Raw genomic sequence first — 17327 nt, forward strand, 5'->3', positions numbered from 1 at the left:
TTTCGAAGACCATCTGTCGCCAACGTCCATACCACGTTGAATACACCGGTTCTCGTCCGATCACCGAAGTTAAGCAACGTCGGGCGCGGTCAGTACTTGGATGGGTGACCGCCTGGGAACACCGCGTGATGTTGGCTTTTTTGGCGTTTTTTTTCGGCGGTTCCTTTTTAGCGCTCCTGTATTCTCAATCCATAAACTTTTATCCATTTTTCAAAGGAGATTATTAATAAAAAAATGAAGATTTCTCTCCGATGTCGCCTCTCGCGTTTGCGTTTCGAAGACCATCAGTCGCCAACGTCCATACCACGTTGAATACACCGGTTCTCGTCCGATCACCGAAGTTAAGCAACGTCGGGCGCGGTCAGTACTTGGATGGGTGACCGCCTGGGAACACCGCGTGATGTTGGCTTTTTTGGCGTTTTTCTTTCGGCGGTTCCTTTTTAGCGCTCCAATATTCTCAATCCGTAAACTTTTATCCATTTTTCATAGGAGATTATTAACAAAAAAATGAAGATTTCTCTCCGATGTCGCCTCTCGCGTTTGCGTTTCGAAGACCATCAGTCGCCAACGTCCATACCACGTTGAATACACCGGTTCTCGTCCGATCACCGAAGTTAAGCAACGTCGGGCGCGGTCAGTACTTGGATGGGTGACCGCCTGGGAACACCGCGTGATGTTGGCTTTTTTGGCGTTTTTCTTTCGGCGGTTCCTTTTTAGCGCTCCAACATTCTCAATCCGTAAACTTTTATCCATTTTTCATAGGAGATTATTAACAAAAAAATGAAGATTTCTCTCCGATGTCGCCTCTCGCGTTTGCGTTTCGAAGACCATCAGTCGCCAACGTCCATACCACGTTGAATACACCGGTTCTCGTCCGATCACCGAAGTTAAGCAACGTCGGGCGCGGTCAGTACTTGGATGGGTGACCGCCTGGGAACACCGCGTGATGTTGGCTTTTTTGGCGTTTTTCTTTCGGCGGTTCCTTTTTAGCGCTCCAATATTCTCAATCCGTAAACTTTTATCCATTTTTCATAGGAGATTATTAACAAAAAAATGAAGATTTCTCTCCGATGCCGCCTCTCGCGTTTGCGTTTCGAAGACCATCTGTCGCCAACGTCCATACCACGTTGAATACACCGGTTCTCGTCCGATCACCGAAGTTAAGCAACGTCGGGCGCGGTCAGTACTTGGATGGGTGACCGCCTGGGAACACCGCGTGATGTTGGCTTTTTTGGCGTTTTTTTTCGGCGGTTCCTTTTTAGCGCTCCTGTATTCTCAATCCATAAACTTTTATCCATTTTTCAAAGGAGATTATTAATAAAAAAATGAAGATTTCTCTCCGATGTCGCCTCTCGCGTTTGCGTTTCGAAGACCATCAGTCGCCAACGTCCATACCACGTTGAATACACCGGTTCTCGTCCGATCACCGAAGTTAAGCAACTTCGGGCGCGGTCAGTACTTGGATGGGTGACCGCCTGGGAACACCGCGTGATGTTGGCTTTTTTGGCGTTTTTCTTTCGGCGGTTCCTTTTTAGCGCTCCAATATTCTCAATCCGTAAACTTTTATCCATTTTTCATAGGAGATTATTAACAAAAAAATGAAGATTTCTCTCCGATGTCGCCTCTCGCGTTTGCGTTTCGAAGACCATCAGTCGCCAACGTCCATACCACGTTGAATACACCGGTTCTCGTCCGATCACCGAAGTTAAGCAACGTCGGGCGCGGTCAGTACTTGGATGGGTGACCGCCTGGGAACACCGCGTGATGTTGGCTTTTTTGGCGTTTTTCTTTCGGCGGTTCCTTTTTAGCGCTCCAACATTCTCAATCCGTAAACTTTTATCCATTTTTCATAGGAGATTATTAACAAAAAAATGAAGATTTCTCTCCGATGTCGCCTCTCGCGTTTGCGTTTCGAAGACCATCAGTCGCCAACGTCCATACCACGTTGAATACACCGGTTCTCGTCCGATCACCGAAGTTAAGCAACGTCGGGCGCGGTCAGTACTTGGATGGGTGACCGCCTGGGAACACCGCGTGATGTTGGCTTTTTTGGCGTTTTTCTTTCGGCGGTTCCTTTTTAGCGCTCCAATATTCTCAATCCGTAAACTTTTATCCATTTTTCATAGGAGATTATTAACAAAAAAATGAAGATTTCTCTCCGATGCCGCCTCTCGCGTTTGCGTTTCGAAGACCATCTGTCGCCAACGTCCATACCACGTTGAATACACCGGTTCTCGTCCGATCACCGAAGTTAAGCAACGTCGGGCGCGGTCAGTACTTGGATGGGTGACCGCCTGGGAACACCGCGTGATGTTGGCTTTTTTAGCGTTTTTCTTTCAGCGGTTCCCTCTTTTAGCGCTCCAATATTCTCAATTCATAAACTTTTGTTTTGCATGTCATTCGTCAATTTTTATCGTTGTTAAAACTGGCGCTCTTTACTGTCTTATACTTAGCCTAATTTTGTAATATTTTGATACACGACTCCTTTTTTGTTCACGATGTGAACTATTATAGCACAAAATAAAACCCAAGTTGATTTCACCTTCAAAATCTTTTTAAAATACTGTAACCAATTTTCTTAATCATACTTTATACATGGAAAAACCTTTAAGAAGGATCGCTTTCTTACTTGACTATTTATTGTTTTCAATTGCGTTCAGGTTATTTTTTATGATAACAATTCAAATTATTAATATTTTGTGTTTTTATTTTCTAGTAACAAAAGGTGATTTTTTCAGGCCGATCACACTGCCATCTCGTAGCATTTAGATGAGTCCGCTGTCGTTACTCTGCCATTTCAATATTTTCCCTGTAGATGGCGCTCTTCTTCGCCAAATAAATACCATACAACCCTAAATTTTTACCCCTCTACGATCAACCCTTATTATTAAATTGAAAATTAAAAATATTTTTTTTGCAAAACAACATTTTCGGGATCAGCTAGTTATACATAATATCGAGTTTAACGTAGATAAATACAAAAGAAAAAAACGTGGGCAGGTTGCCTACTCGATGCGAAAAGAACTTTTATTAAAGCTGAAGAGTACACCAATACTTCGCTTTGCGTCGTTTTTTTTTAATTTAATTTTATTTTATTTTTTAAAAGATGGCAACACTTTTGTTTTTAATTGCATTACGCCATCAAAACTCGGGGATTCTCTTTCTAACCAAAAATCAACGCAATTTGAATACAGTTTTATTTTCACTTTGTTTTGCTAATTTTAAAAGTTCAGTTTTAATTAAGTAGTGTGTTGTGCTTATTTTAAAAGAGAATAATAAATTAATATAAATTTTTACGCGTTGTTTCTGGTTATCAAAAAGGTAAATATTATTACAATTTATTTAATTGGCAGAGTTATGTTATTTTTGTTTTTTAAATGTTCACTTTGTTCAATTTTCTTTTTAAAAAGTAGTATTTTCGTGACCCTGGAACCTATCTTCGATCTTTATGTGGTTTGCTATAGAAAATCTTAATTCACTTTGCGGCGTTTCAATTTGCGTCGTGTTTTTTTGGAACCTAACTACGACGCAAGGTGAGGTATTGGCGTATTATATATATATGTGTCGATCACTCTCTTACAACCAAAATATATTCCAAACCTTTTGTAGATAATAATAAGTTTAATTGAACAATAGTAACGGCTTGAAAATAAAAATGAAACTGCATTGTATGCTTATTCTATGTTGATGTTATTGCTCTTAGCTCGAAGACAGCTTCATCGGAGCTGAGTTCACGGAGCGGAAGAATCTGTGAACTTAAAAACTAAGAATAAGGCTGGTAGAGCGCGTACCAGTTTCACGATGACGCTCGCACGTAGCAAAGGGCTCTACTTGTGTAAAGCTGTGTTATGAATGTGTTCATTGTTATGACGTGTACATGCGGCATAGTATGTATTATAGTAACAAACATTGTTTAACTTCGCAAAGGAAATACTGAAGATGTCGACTTAGTTTTCAAATTTGTTATACAACGAAAGGCACATACGATACACTGGTAAGTATTGTATGTGAGTGGACGATGAAGTACAAATCTTCACAAGGAAAGATCTCTGAGACCAAGCAGTAGCCATTATTATGTAATGCAATTTCCGCCGATTTATCTATTTAGTGTGGACGTTGAAAAAAAAATATTGAAGAAAATAACAAAGACATAACAGAGAATTAGGATTCGGTTTCGAAGATCACCAAGATGGTGTTTGCGCATCGAAGACGAACGGTCGCCAACGTCCATACCACGTTGAATACACCGGTTCTCGTCCGATCACCGAAGTTAAGCAACGTCGGGCGCGGTCAGTACTTGGATGGGTGACCGCCTGGGAACACCGCGTGATGTTGGCTTTTTTGGCGTTTTTCTTTCGGCGGTTCCTTTTTAGCGCTCCAATATTCTCAATCCGTAAACTTTTATCCATTTTTCATAGGAGATTTTTAACAAAAAAATGAAGATTTCTCTCCGATGTCGCCTCTCGCGTTTGCGTTTCGAAGACCATCAGTCGCCAACGTCCATACCACGTTGAATACACCGGTTCTCGTCCGATCACCGAAGTTAAGCAACGTCGGGCGCGGTCAGTACTTGGATGGGTGACCGCCTGGGAACACCGCGTGATGTTGGCTTTTTTGGCGTTTTTTTTCGGCGGTTCCTTTTTAGCGCTCCTGTATTCTCAATCCATAAACTTTTATCCATTTTTCAAAGGAGATTATTAATAAAAAAATGAAGATTTCTCTCCGATGTCGCCTCTCGCGTTTGCGTTTCGAAGACCATCTGTCGCCAACGTCCATACCACGTTGAATACACCGGTTCTCGTCCGATCACCGAAGTTAAGCAACGTCGGGCGCGGTCAGTACTTGGATGGGTGACCGCCTGGGAACACCGCGTGATGTTGGCTTTTTTGGCGTTTTTCTTTCGGCGGTTCCTTTTTAGCGCTCCAATATTCTCAATCCGTAAACTTTTATCCATTTTTCATAGGAGATTATTAACAAAAAAATGAAGATTTCTCTCCGATGTCGTCTCTCGCGTTTGCGTTTCGAAGACCATCAGTCGCCAACGTCCATACCACGTTGAATACACCGGTTCTCGTCCGATCACCGAAGTTAAGCAACGTCGGGCGCGGTCAGTACTTGGATGGGTGACCGCCTGGGAACACCGCGTGATGTTGGCTTTTTTGGCGTTTTTCTTTCGGCGGTTCCTTTTTAGCGCTCCAATATTCTCAATCCGTAAACTTTTATCCATTTTTCATAGGAGATTATTAACAAAAAAATGAAGATTTCTCTCCGATGTCGCCTCTCGCGTTTGCGTTTCGAAGACCATCAGTCGCCAACGTCCATACCACGTTGAATACACCGGTTCTCGTCCGATCACCGAAGTTAAGCAACGTCGGGCGCGGTCAGTACTTGGATGGGTGACCGCCTGGGAACACCGCGTGATGTTGGCTTTTTTGGCGTTTTTCTTTCGGCGGTTCCTTTTTAGCGCTCCAATATTCTCAATCCGTAAACTTTTATCCATTTTTCATAGGAGATAATTAACAAAAAAATGAAGATTTCTCTCCGATGTCGCCTCTCGCGTTTGCGTTTCGAAGACCATCAGTCGCCAACGTCCATACCACGTTGAATACACCGGTTCTCGTCCGATCACCGAAGTTAAGCAACGTCGGGCGCGGTCAGTACTTGGATGGGTGACCGCCTGGGAACACCGCGTGATGTTGGCTTTTTTGGCGTTTTTCTTTCGGCGGTTCCTTTTTAGCGCTCCAATATTCTCAATCCGTAAACTTTTATCCATTTTTCATAGGAGATTATTAACAAAAAAATGAAGATTTCTCTCCGATGTCGCCTCTCGCGTTTGCGTTTCGAAGACCATCAGTCGCCAACGTCCATACCACGTTGAATACACCGGTTCTCGTCCGATCACCGAAGTTAAGCAACGTCGGGCGCGGTCAGTACTTGGATGGGTGACCGCCTGGGAACACCGCGTGATGTTGGCTTTTTTGGCGTTTTTCTTTCGGCGGTTCCTTTTTAGCGCTCCAATATTCTCAATCCGTAAACTTTTATCCATTTTTCATAGGAGATTATTAACAAAAAAATGAAGATTTCTCTCCGATGTCGCCTCTCGCGTTTGCGTTTCGAAGACCATCAGTCGCCAACGTCCATACCACGTTGAATACACCGGTTCTCGTCCGATCACCGAAGTTAAGCAACGTCGGGCGCGGTCAGTACTTGGATGGGTGACCGCCTGGGAACACCGCGTGATGTTGGCTTTTTTGGCGTTTTTCTTTCGGCGGTTCCCTTTTAGCGCTCCAACATTCTCAATCCATAAAGTTTTATCCATTTTTATAGGAGATTATTACCAAAAAAATGAAGATTTCTCTCCGATGTCGCCTCTCGCGTTTACGTTTCGAAGACCATCAGTCGCCAACGTCCATACCACGTTGAATACACCGGTTCTCGTCCGATCACCGAAGTTAAGCAACGTCGGGCGCGGTCAGTACTTGGATGGGTGACCGCCTGGGAACACCGCGTGATGTTGGCTTTTTTGGCGTTTTTCTTTCGGCGGTTCCTTTTTAGCACTCCAATATTCTCAATCCGTAAACTTTTATCCATTTTTCATAGGAGATTATTAACAAAAAAATGAAGATTTCTCTCCGATGTCGACTCTCGCGTTTGCGTTTCGAAGACCATCAGTCGCCAACGTCCATACCACGTTGAATACACCGGTTCTCGTCCGATCACCGAAGTTAAGCAACGTCGGGCGCGGTCAGTACTTGGATGGGTGACCGCCTGGGAACACCGCGTGATGTTGGCTTTTTTGGCGTTTTTCTTTCGGCGGTTCCTTTTTAGCGCTCCAATATTCTCAATCCGTAAACTTTCATCCATTTTTCATAGGAGATTATTAACAAAAAAATGAAGATTTCTCTCCGATGTCGCCTCTCGCGTTTGCGTTTCGAAGACCATCAGTCGCCAACGTCCATACCACGTTGAATACACCGGTTCTCGTCCGATCACCGAAGTTAAGCAACGTCGGGCGCGGTCAGTACTTGGATGGGTGACCGCCTGGGAACACCGCGTGATGTTGGCTTTTTTGGCGTTTTTCTTTCGGCGGTTCCTTTTTAGCGCTCCAATATTCTCAATCCGTAAACTTTTATCCATTTTGCATAGGAGATTATTAACAAAAAAATGAAGATTTCTCTCCGATGTCGCCTCTCGCGTTTGCGTTTCGAAGACCATCAGTCGCCAACGTCCATACCACGTTGAATACACCGGTTCTCGTCCGATCACCGAAGTTAAGCAACGTCGGGCACGGTCAGTACTTGGATGGGTGACCGCCTGGGAACACCGCGTGATGTTGGCTTTTTTGGCGTTTTTCTTTCGGCGGTTCCTTTTTAGCGCTCCAATATTCTCAATCCGTAAACTTTTATCCATTTTCCATAGGAGATTATTAACAAAAAAAAGAAGATTTCTCTCCGATGTCGCCTCTCGCGTTTGCGTTTCGAAGACCATCAGTCGCCAACGTCCATACCACGTTGAATACACCGGTTCTCGTCCGATCACCGAAGTTAAGCAACGTCGGGCGCGGTCAGTACTTGGATGGGTGACCGCCTGGGAACACCGCGTGATGTTGGCTTTTTTGGCGTTTTTTTTCGGCGGTTCCTTTTTAGCGCTCCTGTATTCTCAATCCATAAACTTTTATCCATTTTCCATAGGAGATTATTAACAAAAAAATGAAGATTTCTCTCCGATGTCGCCTCTCGCGTTTGCGTTTCGAAGACCATCTGTCGCCAACGTCCATACCACGTTGAATACACCGGTTCTCGTCCGATCACCGAAGTTAAGCAACGTCGGGCGCGGTCAGTACTTGGATGGGTGACCGCCTGGGAACACCGCGTGATGTTGGCTTTTTTGGCGTTTTTTTTCGGCGGTTCCTTTTTAGCGCTCCTGTATTCTCAATCCATAAACTTTTATCCATTTTTCAAAGGAGATTATTAATAAAAAAATGAAGATTTCTCTCCGATGTCGCCTCTCGCGTTTGCGTTTCGAAGACCATCAGTCGCCAACGTCCATACCACGTTGAATACACCGGTTCTCGTCCGATCACCGAAGTTAAGCAACGTCGGGCGCGGTCAGTACTTGGATGGGTGACCGCCTGGGAACACCGCGTGATGTTGGCTTTTTTGGCGTTTTTCTTTCGGCGGTTCCTTTTTAGCGCTCCAATATTCTCAATCCGTAAACTTTTATCCATTTTTCATAGGAGATTATTAACAAAAAAATGAAGATTTCTCTCCGATGTCGCCTCTCGCGTTTGCGTTTCGAAGACCATCAGTCGCCAACGTCCATACCACGTTGAATACACCGGTTCTCGTCCGATCACCGAAGTTAAGCAACGTCGGGCGCGGTCAGTACTTGGATGGGTGACCGCCTGGGAACACCGCGTGATGTTGGCTTTTTTGGCGTTTTTCTTTCGGCGGTTCCTTTTTAGCACTCCAATATTCTCAATCCGTAAACTTTTATCCATTTTTCATAGGAGATTATTAACAAAAAAATGAAGATTTCTCTCCGATGTCGCCTCTCGCGTTTGCGTTTCGAAGACCATCAGTCGCCAACGTCCATACCACGTTAAATACACCGGTTCTCGTCCGATCACCGAAGTTAAGCAACGTCGGGCGCGGTCAGTACTTGGATGGGTGACCGCCTGGGAACACCGCGTGATGTTGGCTTTTTTGGCGTTTTTCTTTCGGCGGTTCCTTTTTAGCGCTCCAATATTCTCAATCCGTAAACTTTTATCCATTTTTCATAGGAGATTATTAACAAAAAAATGAAGATTTCTCTCCGATGTCGCCTCTCGCGTTTGCGTTTCGAAGACCATCAGTCGCCAACGTCCATACCACGTTGAATACACCGGTTCTCGTCCGATCACAGAAGTTAAGCAACGTCGGGCACGGTCAGTACTTGGATGGGTGACCGCCTGGGAACACCGCGTGATGTTGGCTTTTTTGGCGTTTTTCTTTCGGCGGTTCCTTTTTAGCGCTCCAATATTCTCAATCCGTAAACTTTTATCCATTTTCCATAGGAGATTATTAACAAAAAAAAGAAGATTTCTCTCCGATGTCGCCTCTCGCGTTTGCGTTTCGAAGACCATCAGTCGCCAACGTCCATACCACGTTAAATACACCGGTTCTCGTCCGATCACCGAAGTTAAGCAACGTCGGGCGCGGTCAGTACTTGGATGGGTGACCGCCTGGGAACACCGCGTGATGTTGGCTTTTTTGGCGTTTTTTTTCGGCGGTTCCTTTTTAGCGCTCCTGTATTCTCAATCCATAAACTTTTATCCATTTTCCATAGGAGATTATTAACAAAAAAATGAAGATTTCTCTCCGATGTCGCCTCTCGCGTTTGCGTTTCGAAGACCATCTGTCGCCAACGTCCATACCACGTTGAATACACCGGTTCTCGTCCGATCACCGAAGTTAAGCAACGTCGGGCGCGGTCAGTACTTGGATGGGTGACCGCCTGGGAACACCGCGTGATGTTGGCTTTTTTGGCGTTTTTTTTCGGCGGTTCCTTTTTAGCGCTCCTGTATTCTCAATCCATAAACTTTTATCCATTTTTCAAAGGAGATTATTAATAAAAAAATGAAGATTTCTCTCCGATGTCGCCTCTCGCGTTTGCGTTTCGAAGACCATCAGTCGCCAACGTCCATACCACGTTGAATACACCGGTTCTCGTCCGATCACCGAAGTTAAGCAACGTCGGGCGCGGTCAGTACTTGGATGGGTGACCGCCTGGGAACACCGCGTGATGTTGGCTTTTTTGGCGTTTTTCTTTCGGCGGTTCCTTTTTAGCGCTCCAATATTCTCAATCCGTAAACTTTTATCCATTTTTCATAGGAGATTATTAACAAAAAAATGAAGATTTCTCTCCGATGTCGCCTCTCGCGTTTGCGTTTCGAAGACCATCAGTCGCCAACGTCCATACCACGTTGAATACACCGGTTCTCGTCCGATCACCGAAGTTAAGCAACGTCGGGCGCGGTCAGTACTTGGATGGGTGACCGCCTGGGAACACCGCGTGATGTTGGCTTTTTTGGCGTTTTTCTTTCGGCGGTTCCTTTTTAGCGCTCCAACATTCTCAATCCGTAAACTTTTATCCATTTTTCATAGGAGATTATTAACAAAAAAATGAAGATTTCTCTCCGATGTCGCCTCTCGCGTTTGCGTTTCGAAGACCATCAGTCGCCAACGTCCATACCACGTTGAATACACCGGTTCTCGTCCGATCACCGAAGTTAAGCAACGTCGGGCGCGGTCAGTACTTGGATGGGTGACCGCCTGGGAACACCGCGTGATGTTGGCTTTTTTGGCGTTTTTCTTTCGGCGGTTCCTTTTTAGCGCTCCAATATTCTCAATCCGTAAACTTTTATCCATTTTTCATAGGAGATTATTAACAAAAAAATGAAGATTTCTCTCCGATGCCGCCTCTCGCGTTTGCGTTTCGAAGACCATCTGTCGCCAACGTCCATACCACGTTGAATACACCGGTTCTCGTCCGATCACCGAAGTTAAGCAACGTCGGGCGCGGTCAGTACTTGGATGGGTGACCGCCTGGGAACACCGCGTGATGTTGGCTTTTTTGGCGTTTTTTTTCGGCGGTTCCTTTTTAGCGCTCCTGTATTCTCAATCCATAAACTTTTATCCATTTTTCAAAGGAGATTATTAATAAAAAAATGAAGATTTCTCTCCGATGTCGCCTCTCGCGTTTGCGTTTCGAAGACCATCAGTCGCCAACGTCCATACCACGTTGAATACACCGGTTCTCGTCCGATCACCGAAGTTAAGCAACTTCGGGCGCGGTCAGTACTTGGATGGGTGACCGCCTGGGAACACCGCGTGATGTTGGCTTTTTTGGCGTTTTTCTTTCGGCGGTTCCTTTTTAGCGCTCCAATATTCTCAATCCGTAAACTTTTATCCATTTTTCATAGGAGATTATTAACAAAAAAATGAAGATTTCTCTCCGATGTCGCCTCTCGCGTTTGCGTTTCGAAGACCATCAGTCGCCAACGTCCATACCACGTTGAATACACCGGTTCTCGTCCGATCACCGAAGTTAAGCAACGTCGGGCGCGGTCAGTACTTGGATGGGTGACCGCCTGGGAACACCGCGTGATGTTGGCTTTTTTGGCGTTTTTCTTTCGGCGGTTCCTTTTTAGCGCTCCAACATTCTCAATCCGTAAACTTTTATCCATTTTTCATAGGAGATTATTAACAAAAAAATGAAGATTTCTCTCCGATGTCGCCTCTCGCGTTTGCGTTTCGAAGACCATCAGTCGCCAACGTCCATACCACGTTGAATACACCGGTTCTCGTCCGATCACCGAAGTTAAGCAACGTCGGGCGCGGTCAGTACTTGGATGGGTGACCGCCTGGGAACACCGCGTGATGTTGGCTTTTTTGGCGTTTTTCTTTCGGCGGTTCCTTTTTAGCGCTCCAATATTCTCAATCCGTAAACTTTTATCCATTTTTCATAGGAGATTATTAACAAAAAAATGAAGATTTCTCTCCGATGCCGCCTCTCGCGTTTGCGTTTCGAAGACCATCTGTCGCCAACGTCCATACCACGTTGAATACACCGGTTCTCGTCCGATCACCGAAGTTAAGCAACGTCGGGCGCGGTCAGTACTTGGATGGGTGACCGCCTGGGAACACCGCGTGATGTTGGCTTTTTTAGCGTTTTTCTTTCAGCGGTTCCCTCTTTTAGCGCTCCAATATTCTCAATTCATAAACTTTTGTTTTGCATGTCATTCGTCAATTTTTATCGTTGTTAAAACTGGCGCTCTTTACTGTCTTATACTTAGCCTAATTTTGTAATATTTTGATACACGACTCCTTTTTTGTTCACGATGTGAACTATTATAGCACAAAATAAAACCCAAGTTGATTTCACCTTCAAAATCTTTTTAAAATACTGTAACCAATTTTCTTAATCATACTTTATACATGGAAAAACCTTTAAGAAGGATCGCTTTCTTACTTGACTATTTATTGTTTTCAATTGCGTTCAGGTTATTTTTTATGATAACAATTCAAATTATTAATATTTTGTGTTTTTATTTTCTAGTAACAAAAGGTGATTTTTTCAGGCCGATCACACTGCCATCTCGTAGCATTTAGATGAGTCCGCTGTCGTTACTCTGCCATTTCAATATTTTCCCTGTAGATGGCGCTCTTCTTCGCCAAATAAATACCATACAACCCTAAATTTTTACCCCTCTACGATCAACCCTTATTATTAAATTGAAAATTAAAAATATTTTTTTTGCAAAACAACATTTTCGGGATCAGCTAGTTATACATAATATCGAGTTTAACGTAGATAAATACAAAAGAAAAAAACGTGGGCAGGTTGCCTACTCGATGCGAAAAGAACTTTTATTAAAGCTGAAGAGTACACCAATACTTCGCTTTGCGTCGTTTTTTTTTAATTTAATTTTATTTTATTTTTTAAAAGATGGCAACACTTTTGTTTTTAATTGCATTACGCCATCAAAACTCGGGGATTCTCTTTCTAACCAAAAATCAACGCAATTTGAATACAGTTTTATTTTCACTTTGTTTTGCTAATTTTAAAAGTTCAGTTTTAATTAAGTAGTGTGTTGTGCTTATTTTAAAAGAGAATAATAAATTAATATAAATTTTTACGCGTTGTTTCTGGTTATCAAAAAGGTAAATATTATTACAATTTATTTAATTGGCAGAGTTATGTTATTTTTGTTTTTTAAATGTTCACTTTGTTCAATTTTCTTTTTAAAAAGTAGTATTTTCGTGACCCTGGAACCTATCTTCGATCTTTATGTGGTTTGCTATAGAAAATCTTAATTCACTTTGCGGCGTTTCAATTTGCGTCGTGTTTTTTTGGAACCTAACTACGACGCAAGGTGAGGTATTGGCGTATTATATATATATGTGTCGATCACTCTCTTACAACCAAAATATATTCCAAACCTTTTGTAGATAATAATAAGTTTAATTGAACAATAGTAACGGCTTGAAAATAAAAATGAAACTGCATTGTATGCTTATTCTATGTTGATGTTATTGCTCTTAGCTCGAAGACAGCTTCATCGGAGCTGAGTTCACGGAGCGGAAGAATCTGTGAACTTAAAAACTAAGAATAAGGCTGGTAGAGCGCGTACCAGTTTCACGATGACGCTCGCACGTAGCAAAGGGCTCTACTTGTGTAAAGCTGTGTTATGAATGTGTTCATTGTTATGACGTGTACATGCGGCATAGTATGTATTATAGTAACAAACATTGTTTAACTTCGCAAAGGAAATACTGAAGATGTCGACTTAGTTTTCAAATTTGTTATACAACGAAAGGCACATACGATACACTGGTAAGTATTGTATGTGAGTGGACGATGAAGTACAAATCTTCACAAGGAAAGATCTCTGAGACCAAGCAGTAGCCATTATTATGTAATGCAATTTCCGCCGATTTATCTATTTAGTGTGGACGTTGAAAAAAAAATATTGAAGAAAATAACAAAGACATAACAGAGAATTAGGATTCGGTTTCGAAGATCACCAAGATGGTGTTTGCGCATCGAAGACGAACGGTCGCCAACGTCCATACCACGTTGAATACACCGGTTCTCGTCCGATCACCGAAGTTAAGCAACGTCGGGCGCGGTCAGTACTTGGATGGGTGACCGCCTGGGAACACCGCGTGATGTTGGCTTTTTTGGCGTTTTTCTTTCGGCGGTTCCTTTTTAGCGCTCCAATATTCTCAATCCGTAAACTTTTATCCATTTTTCATAGGAGATTTTTAACAAAAAAATGAAGATTTCTCTCCGATGTCGCCTCTCGCGTTTGCGTTTCGAAGACCATCAGTCGCCAACGTCCATACCACGTTGAATACACCGGTTCTCGTCCGATCACCGAAGTTAAGCAACGTCGGGCGCGGTCAGTACTTGGATGGGTGACCGCCTGGGAACACCGCGTGATGTTGGCTTTTTTGGCGTTTTTTTTCGGCGGTTCCTTTTTAGCGCTCCTGTATTCTCAATCCATAAACTTTTATCCATTTTTCAAAGGAGATTATTAATAAAAAAATGAAGATTTCTCTCCGATGTCGCCTCTCGCGTTTGCGTTTCGAAGACCATCTGTCGCCAACGTCCATACCACGTTGAATACACCGGTTCTCGTCCGATCACCGAAGTTAAGCAACGTCGGGCGCGGTCAGTACTTGGATGGGTGACCGCCTGGGAACACCGCGTGATGTTGGCTTTTTTGGCGTTTTTCTTTCGGCGGTTCCTTTTTAGCGCTCCAATATTCTCAATCCGTAAACTTTTATCCATTTTTCATAGGAGATTATTAACAAAAAAATGAAGATTTCTCTCCGATGTCGTCTCTCGCGTTTGCGTTTCGAAGACCATCAGTCGCCAACGTCCATACCACGTTGAATACACCGGTTCTCGTCCGATCACCGAAGTTAAGCAACGTCGGGCGCGGTCAGTACTTGGATGGGTGACCGCCTGGGAACACCGCGTGATGTTGGCTTTTTTGGCGTTTTTCTTTCGGCGGTTCCTTTTTAGCGCTCCAATATTCTCAATCCGTAAACTTTTATCCATTTTTCATAGGAGATTATTAACAAAAAAATGAAGATTTCTCTCCGATGTCGCCTCTCGCGTTTGCGTTTCGAAGACCATCAGTCGCCAACGTCCATACCACGTTGAATACACCGGTTCTCGTCCGATCACCGAAGTTAAGCAACGTCGGGCGCGGTCAGTACTTGGATGGGTGACCGCCTGGGAACACCGCGTGATGTTGGCTTTTTTGGCGTTTTTCTTTCGGCGGTTCCTTTTTAGCGCTCCAATATTCTCAATCCGTAAACTTTTATCCATTTTTCATAGGAGATAATTAACAAAAAAATGAAGATTTCTCTCCGATGTCGCCTCTCGCGTTTGCGTTTCGAAGACCATCAGTCGCCAACGTCCATACCACGTTGAATACACCGGTTCTCGTCCGATCACCGAAGTTAAGCAACGTCGGGCGCGGTCAGTACTTGGATGGGTGACCGCCTGGGAACACCGCGTGATGTTGGCTTTTTTGGCGTTTTTCTTTCGGCGGTTCCTTTTTAGCGCTCCAATATTCTCAATCCGTAAACTTTTATCCATTTTTCATAGGAGATTATTAACAAAAAAATGAAGATTTCTCTCCGATGTCGCCTCTCGCGTTTGCGTTTCGAAGACCATCAGTCGCCAACGTCCATACCACGTTGAATACACCGGTTCTCGTCCGATCACCGAAGTTAAGCAACGTCGGGCGCGGTCAGTACTTGGATGGGTGACCGCCTGGGAACACCGCGTGATGTTGGCTTTTTTGGCGTTTTTCTTTCGGCGGTTCCTTTTTAGCGCTCCAATATTCTCAATCCGTAAACTTTTATCCATTTTTCATAGGAGATTATTAACAAAAAAATGAAGATTTCTCTCCGATGTCGCCTCTCGCGTTTGCGTTTCGAAGACCATCAGTCGCCAACGTCCATACCACGTTGAATACACCGGTTCTCGTCCGATCACCGAAGTTAAGCAACGTCGGGCGCGGTCAGTACTTGGATGGGTGACCGCCTGGGAACACCGCGTGATGTTGGCTTTTTTGGCGTTTTTCTTTCGGCGGTTCCCTTTTAGCGCTCCAACATTCTCAATCCATAAAGTTTTATCCATTTTTATAGGAGATTATTACCAAAAAAATGAAGATTTCTCTCCGATGTCGCCTCTCGCGTTTACGTTTCGAAGACCATCAGTCGCCAACGTCCATACCACGTTGAATACACCGGTTCTCGTCCGATCACCGAAGTTAAGCAACGTCGGGCGCGGTCAGTACTTGGATGGGTGACCGCCTGGGAACACCGCGTGATGTTGGCTTTTTTGGCGTTTTTCTTTCGGCGGTTCCTTTTTAGCACTCCAATATTCTCAATCCGTAAACTTTTATCCATTTTTCATAGGAGATTATTAACAAAAAAATGAAGATTTCTCTCCGATGTCGACTCTCGCGTTTGCGTTTCGAAGACCATCAGTCGCCAACGTCCATACCACGTTGAATACACCGGTTCTCGTCCGATCACCGAAGTTAAGCAACGTCGGGCGCGGTCAGTACTTGGATGGGTGACCGCCTGGGAACACCGCGTGATGTTGGCTTTTTTGGCGTTTTTCTTTCGGCGGTTCCTTTTTAGCGCTCCAATATTCTCAATCCGTAAACTTTCATCCATTTTTCATAGGAGATTATTAACAAAAAAATGAAGATTTCTCTCCGATGTCGCCTCTCGCGTTTGCGTTTCGAAGACCATCAGTCGCCAACGTCCATACCACGTTGAATACACCGGTTCTCGTCCGATCACCGAAGTTAAGCAACGTCGGGCGCGGTCAGTACTTGGATGGGTGACCGCCTGGGAACACCGCGTGATGTTGGCTTTTTTGGCGTTTTTCTTTCGGCGGTTCCTTTTTAGCGCTCCAATATTCTCAATCCGTAAACTTTTATCCATTTTGCATAGGAGATTATTAACAAAAAAATGAAGATTTCTCTCCGATGTCGCCTCTCGCGTTTGCGTTTCGAAGACCATCAGTCGCCAACGTCCATACCACGTTGAATACACCGGTTCTCGTCCGATCACCGAAGTTAAGCAACGTCGGGCACGGTCAGTACTTGGATGGGTGACCGCCTGGGAACACCGCGTGATGTTGGCTTTTTTGGCGTTTTTCTTTCGGCGGTTCCTTTTTAGCGCTCCAATATTCTCAATCCGTAAACTTTTATCCATTTTCCATAGGAGATTATTAACAAAAAAAAGAAGATTTCTCTCCGATGTCGCCTCTCGCGTTTGCGTTTCGAAGACCATCAGTCGCCAACGTCCATACCACGTTGAATACACCGGTTCTCGTCCGATCACCGAAGTTAAGCAACGTCGGGCGCGGTCAGTACTTGGATGGGTGACCGCCTGGGAACACCGCGTGATGTTGGCTTTTTTGGCGTTTTTTTTCGGCGGTTCCTTTTTAGCGCTCCTGTATTCTCAATCCATAAACTTTTATCCATTTTCCATAGGAGATTATTAACAAAAAAATGAAGATTTCTCTCCGATGTCGCCTCTCGCGTTTGCGTTTCGAAGACCATCTGTCGCCAACGTCCATACCACGTTGAATACACCGGTTCTCGTCCGATCACCGAAGTTAAGCAACGTCGGGCGCGGTCAGTACTTGGATGGGTGACCGCCTGGGAACACCGCGTGATGTTGGCTTTTTTGGCGTTTTTTTTCGGCGGTTCCTTTTTAGCGCTCCTGTATTCTCAATCCATAAAC

General features: G+C 44.1%; 51 non-coding genes across 51 annotated transcripts; all 51 read left to right on the forward strand.

The window, feature by feature from the left end:
* Positions 1-18: 18 nt before the first annotated feature.
* LOC137921108 (5S ribosomal RNA) lies at positions 19-137 on the forward strand. The gene has a single exon (XR_011107344.1). It is a non-coding gene; the product is annotated as a 5S ribosomal RNA (ribosomal RNA).
* Positions 138-290: 153 nt separating this feature from the next.
* Positions 291-409, forward strand: LOC137921109 (5S ribosomal RNA). Its single transcript, XR_011107345.1, has one exon. It is a non-coding gene; the product is annotated as a 5S ribosomal RNA (ribosomal RNA).
* Positions 410-563: 154 nt separating this feature from the next.
* On the forward strand, positions 564-682 carry LOC137921110 (5S ribosomal RNA). The gene has a single exon (XR_011107346.1). It is a non-coding gene; the product is annotated as a 5S ribosomal RNA (ribosomal RNA).
* Positions 683-836: 154 nt separating this feature from the next.
* On the forward strand, positions 837-955 carry LOC137921111 (5S ribosomal RNA). The gene has a single exon (XR_011107347.1). It is a non-coding gene; the product is annotated as a 5S ribosomal RNA (ribosomal RNA).
* A 154-nt stretch (positions 956-1109) lies between these two features.
* On the forward strand, positions 1110-1228 carry LOC137921113 (5S ribosomal RNA). The gene has a single exon (XR_011107348.1). It is a non-coding gene; the product is annotated as a 5S ribosomal RNA (ribosomal RNA).
* Positions 1229-1381: 153 nt separating this feature from the next.
* Positions 1382-1500, forward strand: LOC137920699 (5S ribosomal RNA). The gene has a single exon (XR_011106958.1). It is a non-coding gene; the product is annotated as a 5S ribosomal RNA (ribosomal RNA).
* A 154-nt stretch (positions 1501-1654) lies between these two features.
* On the forward strand, positions 1655-1773 carry LOC137921114 (5S ribosomal RNA). The gene has a single exon (XR_011107349.1). It is a non-coding gene; the product is annotated as a 5S ribosomal RNA (ribosomal RNA).
* Positions 1774-1927: 154 nt separating this feature from the next.
* LOC137921115 (5S ribosomal RNA) lies at positions 1928-2046 on the forward strand. Its single transcript, XR_011107350.1, has one exon. It is a non-coding gene; the product is annotated as a 5S ribosomal RNA (ribosomal RNA).
* Positions 2047-2200: 154 nt separating this feature from the next.
* Positions 2201-2319, forward strand: LOC137921117 (5S ribosomal RNA). The gene has a single exon (XR_011107353.1). It is a non-coding gene; the product is annotated as a 5S ribosomal RNA (ribosomal RNA).
* A 1900-nt stretch (positions 2320-4219) lies between these two features.
* Positions 4220-4338, forward strand: LOC137921118 (5S ribosomal RNA). The gene has a single exon (XR_011107354.1). It is a non-coding gene; the product is annotated as a 5S ribosomal RNA (ribosomal RNA).
* Positions 4339-4492: 154 nt separating this feature from the next.
* LOC137921119 (5S ribosomal RNA) lies at positions 4493-4611 on the forward strand. The gene has a single exon (XR_011107355.1). It is a non-coding gene; the product is annotated as a 5S ribosomal RNA (ribosomal RNA).
* Positions 4612-4764: 153 nt separating this feature from the next.
* Positions 4765-4883, forward strand: LOC137921120 (5S ribosomal RNA). Its single transcript, XR_011107356.1, has one exon. It is a non-coding gene; the product is annotated as a 5S ribosomal RNA (ribosomal RNA).
* A 154-nt stretch (positions 4884-5037) lies between these two features.
* Positions 5038-5156, forward strand: LOC137921121 (5S ribosomal RNA). The gene has a single exon (XR_011107357.1). It is a non-coding gene; the product is annotated as a 5S ribosomal RNA (ribosomal RNA).
* Positions 5157-5310: 154 nt separating this feature from the next.
* Positions 5311-5429, forward strand: LOC137921122 (5S ribosomal RNA). The gene has a single exon (XR_011107358.1). It is a non-coding gene; the product is annotated as a 5S ribosomal RNA (ribosomal RNA).
* Positions 5430-5583: 154 nt separating this feature from the next.
* LOC137921124 (5S ribosomal RNA) lies at positions 5584-5702 on the forward strand. The gene has a single exon (XR_011107359.1). It is a non-coding gene; the product is annotated as a 5S ribosomal RNA (ribosomal RNA).
* A 154-nt stretch (positions 5703-5856) lies between these two features.
* Positions 5857-5975, forward strand: LOC137921125 (5S ribosomal RNA). The gene has a single exon (XR_011107360.1). It is a non-coding gene; the product is annotated as a 5S ribosomal RNA (ribosomal RNA).
* A 154-nt stretch (positions 5976-6129) lies between these two features.
* On the forward strand, positions 6130-6248 carry LOC137921126 (5S ribosomal RNA). Its single transcript, XR_011107361.1, has one exon. It is a non-coding gene; the product is annotated as a 5S ribosomal RNA (ribosomal RNA).
* Positions 6249-6401: 153 nt separating this feature from the next.
* Positions 6402-6520, forward strand: LOC137921127 (5S ribosomal RNA). The gene has a single exon (XR_011107362.1). It is a non-coding gene; the product is annotated as a 5S ribosomal RNA (ribosomal RNA).
* Positions 6521-6674: 154 nt separating this feature from the next.
* Positions 6675-6793, forward strand: LOC137921129 (5S ribosomal RNA). Its single transcript, XR_011107365.1, has one exon. It is a non-coding gene; the product is annotated as a 5S ribosomal RNA (ribosomal RNA).
* Positions 6794-6947: 154 nt separating this feature from the next.
* LOC137921130 (5S ribosomal RNA) lies at positions 6948-7066 on the forward strand. Its single transcript, XR_011107366.1, has one exon. It is a non-coding gene; the product is annotated as a 5S ribosomal RNA (ribosomal RNA).
* A 154-nt stretch (positions 7067-7220) lies between these two features.
* On the forward strand, positions 7221-7339 carry LOC137920666 (5S ribosomal RNA). Its single transcript, XR_011106925.1, has one exon. It is a non-coding gene; the product is annotated as a 5S ribosomal RNA (ribosomal RNA).
* A 154-nt stretch (positions 7340-7493) lies between these two features.
* LOC137921131 (5S ribosomal RNA) lies at positions 7494-7612 on the forward strand. The gene has a single exon (XR_011107367.1). It is a non-coding gene; the product is annotated as a 5S ribosomal RNA (ribosomal RNA).
* Positions 7613-7765: 153 nt separating this feature from the next.
* Positions 7766-7884, forward strand: LOC137921132 (5S ribosomal RNA). The gene has a single exon (XR_011107368.1). It is a non-coding gene; the product is annotated as a 5S ribosomal RNA (ribosomal RNA).
* Positions 7885-8037: 153 nt separating this feature from the next.
* LOC137921133 (5S ribosomal RNA) lies at positions 8038-8156 on the forward strand. Its single transcript, XR_011107369.1, has one exon. It is a non-coding gene; the product is annotated as a 5S ribosomal RNA (ribosomal RNA).
* Positions 8157-8310: 154 nt separating this feature from the next.
* On the forward strand, positions 8311-8429 carry LOC137921135 (5S ribosomal RNA). Its single transcript, XR_011107370.1, has one exon. It is a non-coding gene; the product is annotated as a 5S ribosomal RNA (ribosomal RNA).
* A 154-nt stretch (positions 8430-8583) lies between these two features.
* On the forward strand, positions 8584-8702 carry LOC137920690 (5S ribosomal RNA). The gene has a single exon (XR_011106949.1). It is a non-coding gene; the product is annotated as a 5S ribosomal RNA (ribosomal RNA).
* A 154-nt stretch (positions 8703-8856) lies between these two features.
* On the forward strand, positions 8857-8975 carry LOC137920716 (5S ribosomal RNA). Its single transcript, XR_011106974.1, has one exon. It is a non-coding gene; the product is annotated as a 5S ribosomal RNA (ribosomal RNA).
* Positions 8976-9129: 154 nt separating this feature from the next.
* LOC137920692 (5S ribosomal RNA) lies at positions 9130-9248 on the forward strand. The gene has a single exon (XR_011106951.1). It is a non-coding gene; the product is annotated as a 5S ribosomal RNA (ribosomal RNA).
* A 153-nt stretch (positions 9249-9401) lies between these two features.
* On the forward strand, positions 9402-9520 carry LOC137921136 (5S ribosomal RNA). Its single transcript, XR_011107371.1, has one exon. It is a non-coding gene; the product is annotated as a 5S ribosomal RNA (ribosomal RNA).
* A 153-nt stretch (positions 9521-9673) lies between these two features.
* Positions 9674-9792, forward strand: LOC137921137 (5S ribosomal RNA). The gene has a single exon (XR_011107372.1). It is a non-coding gene; the product is annotated as a 5S ribosomal RNA (ribosomal RNA).
* Positions 9793-9946: 154 nt separating this feature from the next.
* Positions 9947-10065, forward strand: LOC137921138 (5S ribosomal RNA). Its single transcript, XR_011107373.1, has one exon. It is a non-coding gene; the product is annotated as a 5S ribosomal RNA (ribosomal RNA).
* A 154-nt stretch (positions 10066-10219) lies between these two features.
* On the forward strand, positions 10220-10338 carry LOC137921139 (5S ribosomal RNA). Its single transcript, XR_011107374.1, has one exon. It is a non-coding gene; the product is annotated as a 5S ribosomal RNA (ribosomal RNA).
* A 154-nt stretch (positions 10339-10492) lies between these two features.
* Positions 10493-10611, forward strand: LOC137921141 (5S ribosomal RNA). The gene has a single exon (XR_011107376.1). It is a non-coding gene; the product is annotated as a 5S ribosomal RNA (ribosomal RNA).
* A 153-nt stretch (positions 10612-10764) lies between these two features.
* LOC137920700 (5S ribosomal RNA) lies at positions 10765-10883 on the forward strand. Its single transcript, XR_011106959.1, has one exon. It is a non-coding gene; the product is annotated as a 5S ribosomal RNA (ribosomal RNA).
* Positions 10884-11037: 154 nt separating this feature from the next.
* On the forward strand, positions 11038-11156 carry LOC137921142 (5S ribosomal RNA). Its single transcript, XR_011107377.1, has one exon. It is a non-coding gene; the product is annotated as a 5S ribosomal RNA (ribosomal RNA).
* A 154-nt stretch (positions 11157-11310) lies between these two features.
* On the forward strand, positions 11311-11429 carry LOC137921143 (5S ribosomal RNA). The gene has a single exon (XR_011107378.1). It is a non-coding gene; the product is annotated as a 5S ribosomal RNA (ribosomal RNA).
* Positions 11430-11583: 154 nt separating this feature from the next.
* On the forward strand, positions 11584-11702 carry LOC137921144 (5S ribosomal RNA). The gene has a single exon (XR_011107379.1). It is a non-coding gene; the product is annotated as a 5S ribosomal RNA (ribosomal RNA).
* Positions 11703-13602: 1900 nt separating this feature from the next.
* Positions 13603-13721, forward strand: LOC137921145 (5S ribosomal RNA). Its single transcript, XR_011107380.1, has one exon. It is a non-coding gene; the product is annotated as a 5S ribosomal RNA (ribosomal RNA).
* Positions 13722-13875: 154 nt separating this feature from the next.
* LOC137921146 (5S ribosomal RNA) lies at positions 13876-13994 on the forward strand. Its single transcript, XR_011107381.1, has one exon. It is a non-coding gene; the product is annotated as a 5S ribosomal RNA (ribosomal RNA).
* Positions 13995-14147: 153 nt separating this feature from the next.
* LOC137921147 (5S ribosomal RNA) lies at positions 14148-14266 on the forward strand. Its single transcript, XR_011107382.1, has one exon. It is a non-coding gene; the product is annotated as a 5S ribosomal RNA (ribosomal RNA).
* Positions 14267-14420: 154 nt separating this feature from the next.
* Positions 14421-14539, forward strand: LOC137921148 (5S ribosomal RNA). The gene has a single exon (XR_011107383.1). It is a non-coding gene; the product is annotated as a 5S ribosomal RNA (ribosomal RNA).
* Positions 14540-14693: 154 nt separating this feature from the next.
* LOC137921149 (5S ribosomal RNA) lies at positions 14694-14812 on the forward strand. The gene has a single exon (XR_011107384.1). It is a non-coding gene; the product is annotated as a 5S ribosomal RNA (ribosomal RNA).
* A 154-nt stretch (positions 14813-14966) lies between these two features.
* On the forward strand, positions 14967-15085 carry LOC137921151 (5S ribosomal RNA). Its single transcript, XR_011107385.1, has one exon. It is a non-coding gene; the product is annotated as a 5S ribosomal RNA (ribosomal RNA).
* Positions 15086-15239: 154 nt separating this feature from the next.
* LOC137921153 (5S ribosomal RNA) lies at positions 15240-15358 on the forward strand. The gene has a single exon (XR_011107387.1). It is a non-coding gene; the product is annotated as a 5S ribosomal RNA (ribosomal RNA).
* Positions 15359-15512: 154 nt separating this feature from the next.
* On the forward strand, positions 15513-15631 carry LOC137921154 (5S ribosomal RNA). The gene has a single exon (XR_011107388.1). It is a non-coding gene; the product is annotated as a 5S ribosomal RNA (ribosomal RNA).
* Positions 15632-15784: 153 nt separating this feature from the next.
* On the forward strand, positions 15785-15903 carry LOC137921155 (5S ribosomal RNA). Its single transcript, XR_011107389.1, has one exon. It is a non-coding gene; the product is annotated as a 5S ribosomal RNA (ribosomal RNA).
* A 154-nt stretch (positions 15904-16057) lies between these two features.
* On the forward strand, positions 16058-16176 carry LOC137921156 (5S ribosomal RNA). Its single transcript, XR_011107390.1, has one exon. It is a non-coding gene; the product is annotated as a 5S ribosomal RNA (ribosomal RNA).
* Positions 16177-16330: 154 nt separating this feature from the next.
* LOC137921157 (5S ribosomal RNA) lies at positions 16331-16449 on the forward strand. Its single transcript, XR_011107391.1, has one exon. It is a non-coding gene; the product is annotated as a 5S ribosomal RNA (ribosomal RNA).
* Positions 16450-16603: 154 nt separating this feature from the next.
* LOC137920667 (5S ribosomal RNA) lies at positions 16604-16722 on the forward strand. Its single transcript, XR_011106926.1, has one exon. It is a non-coding gene; the product is annotated as a 5S ribosomal RNA (ribosomal RNA).
* A 154-nt stretch (positions 16723-16876) lies between these two features.
* LOC137921158 (5S ribosomal RNA) lies at positions 16877-16995 on the forward strand. Its single transcript, XR_011107392.1, has one exon. It is a non-coding gene; the product is annotated as a 5S ribosomal RNA (ribosomal RNA).
* A 153-nt stretch (positions 16996-17148) lies between these two features.
* Positions 17149-17267, forward strand: LOC137921159 (5S ribosomal RNA). The gene has a single exon (XR_011107393.1). It is a non-coding gene; the product is annotated as a 5S ribosomal RNA (ribosomal RNA).
* Positions 17268-17327: the final 60 nt, after the last annotated feature.

Source organism: Battus philenor, unplaced genomic scaffold (assembly GCF_028537555.1).
Source record: "Battus philenor isolate CCGP_79_NKW_IND1 unplaced genomic scaffold, ilBatPhil1.0.hap1 SCAF_18, whole genome shotgun sequence".
NCBI lineage: Eukaryota > Metazoa > Arthropoda > Insecta > Lepidoptera > Papilionidae > Battus > Battus philenor.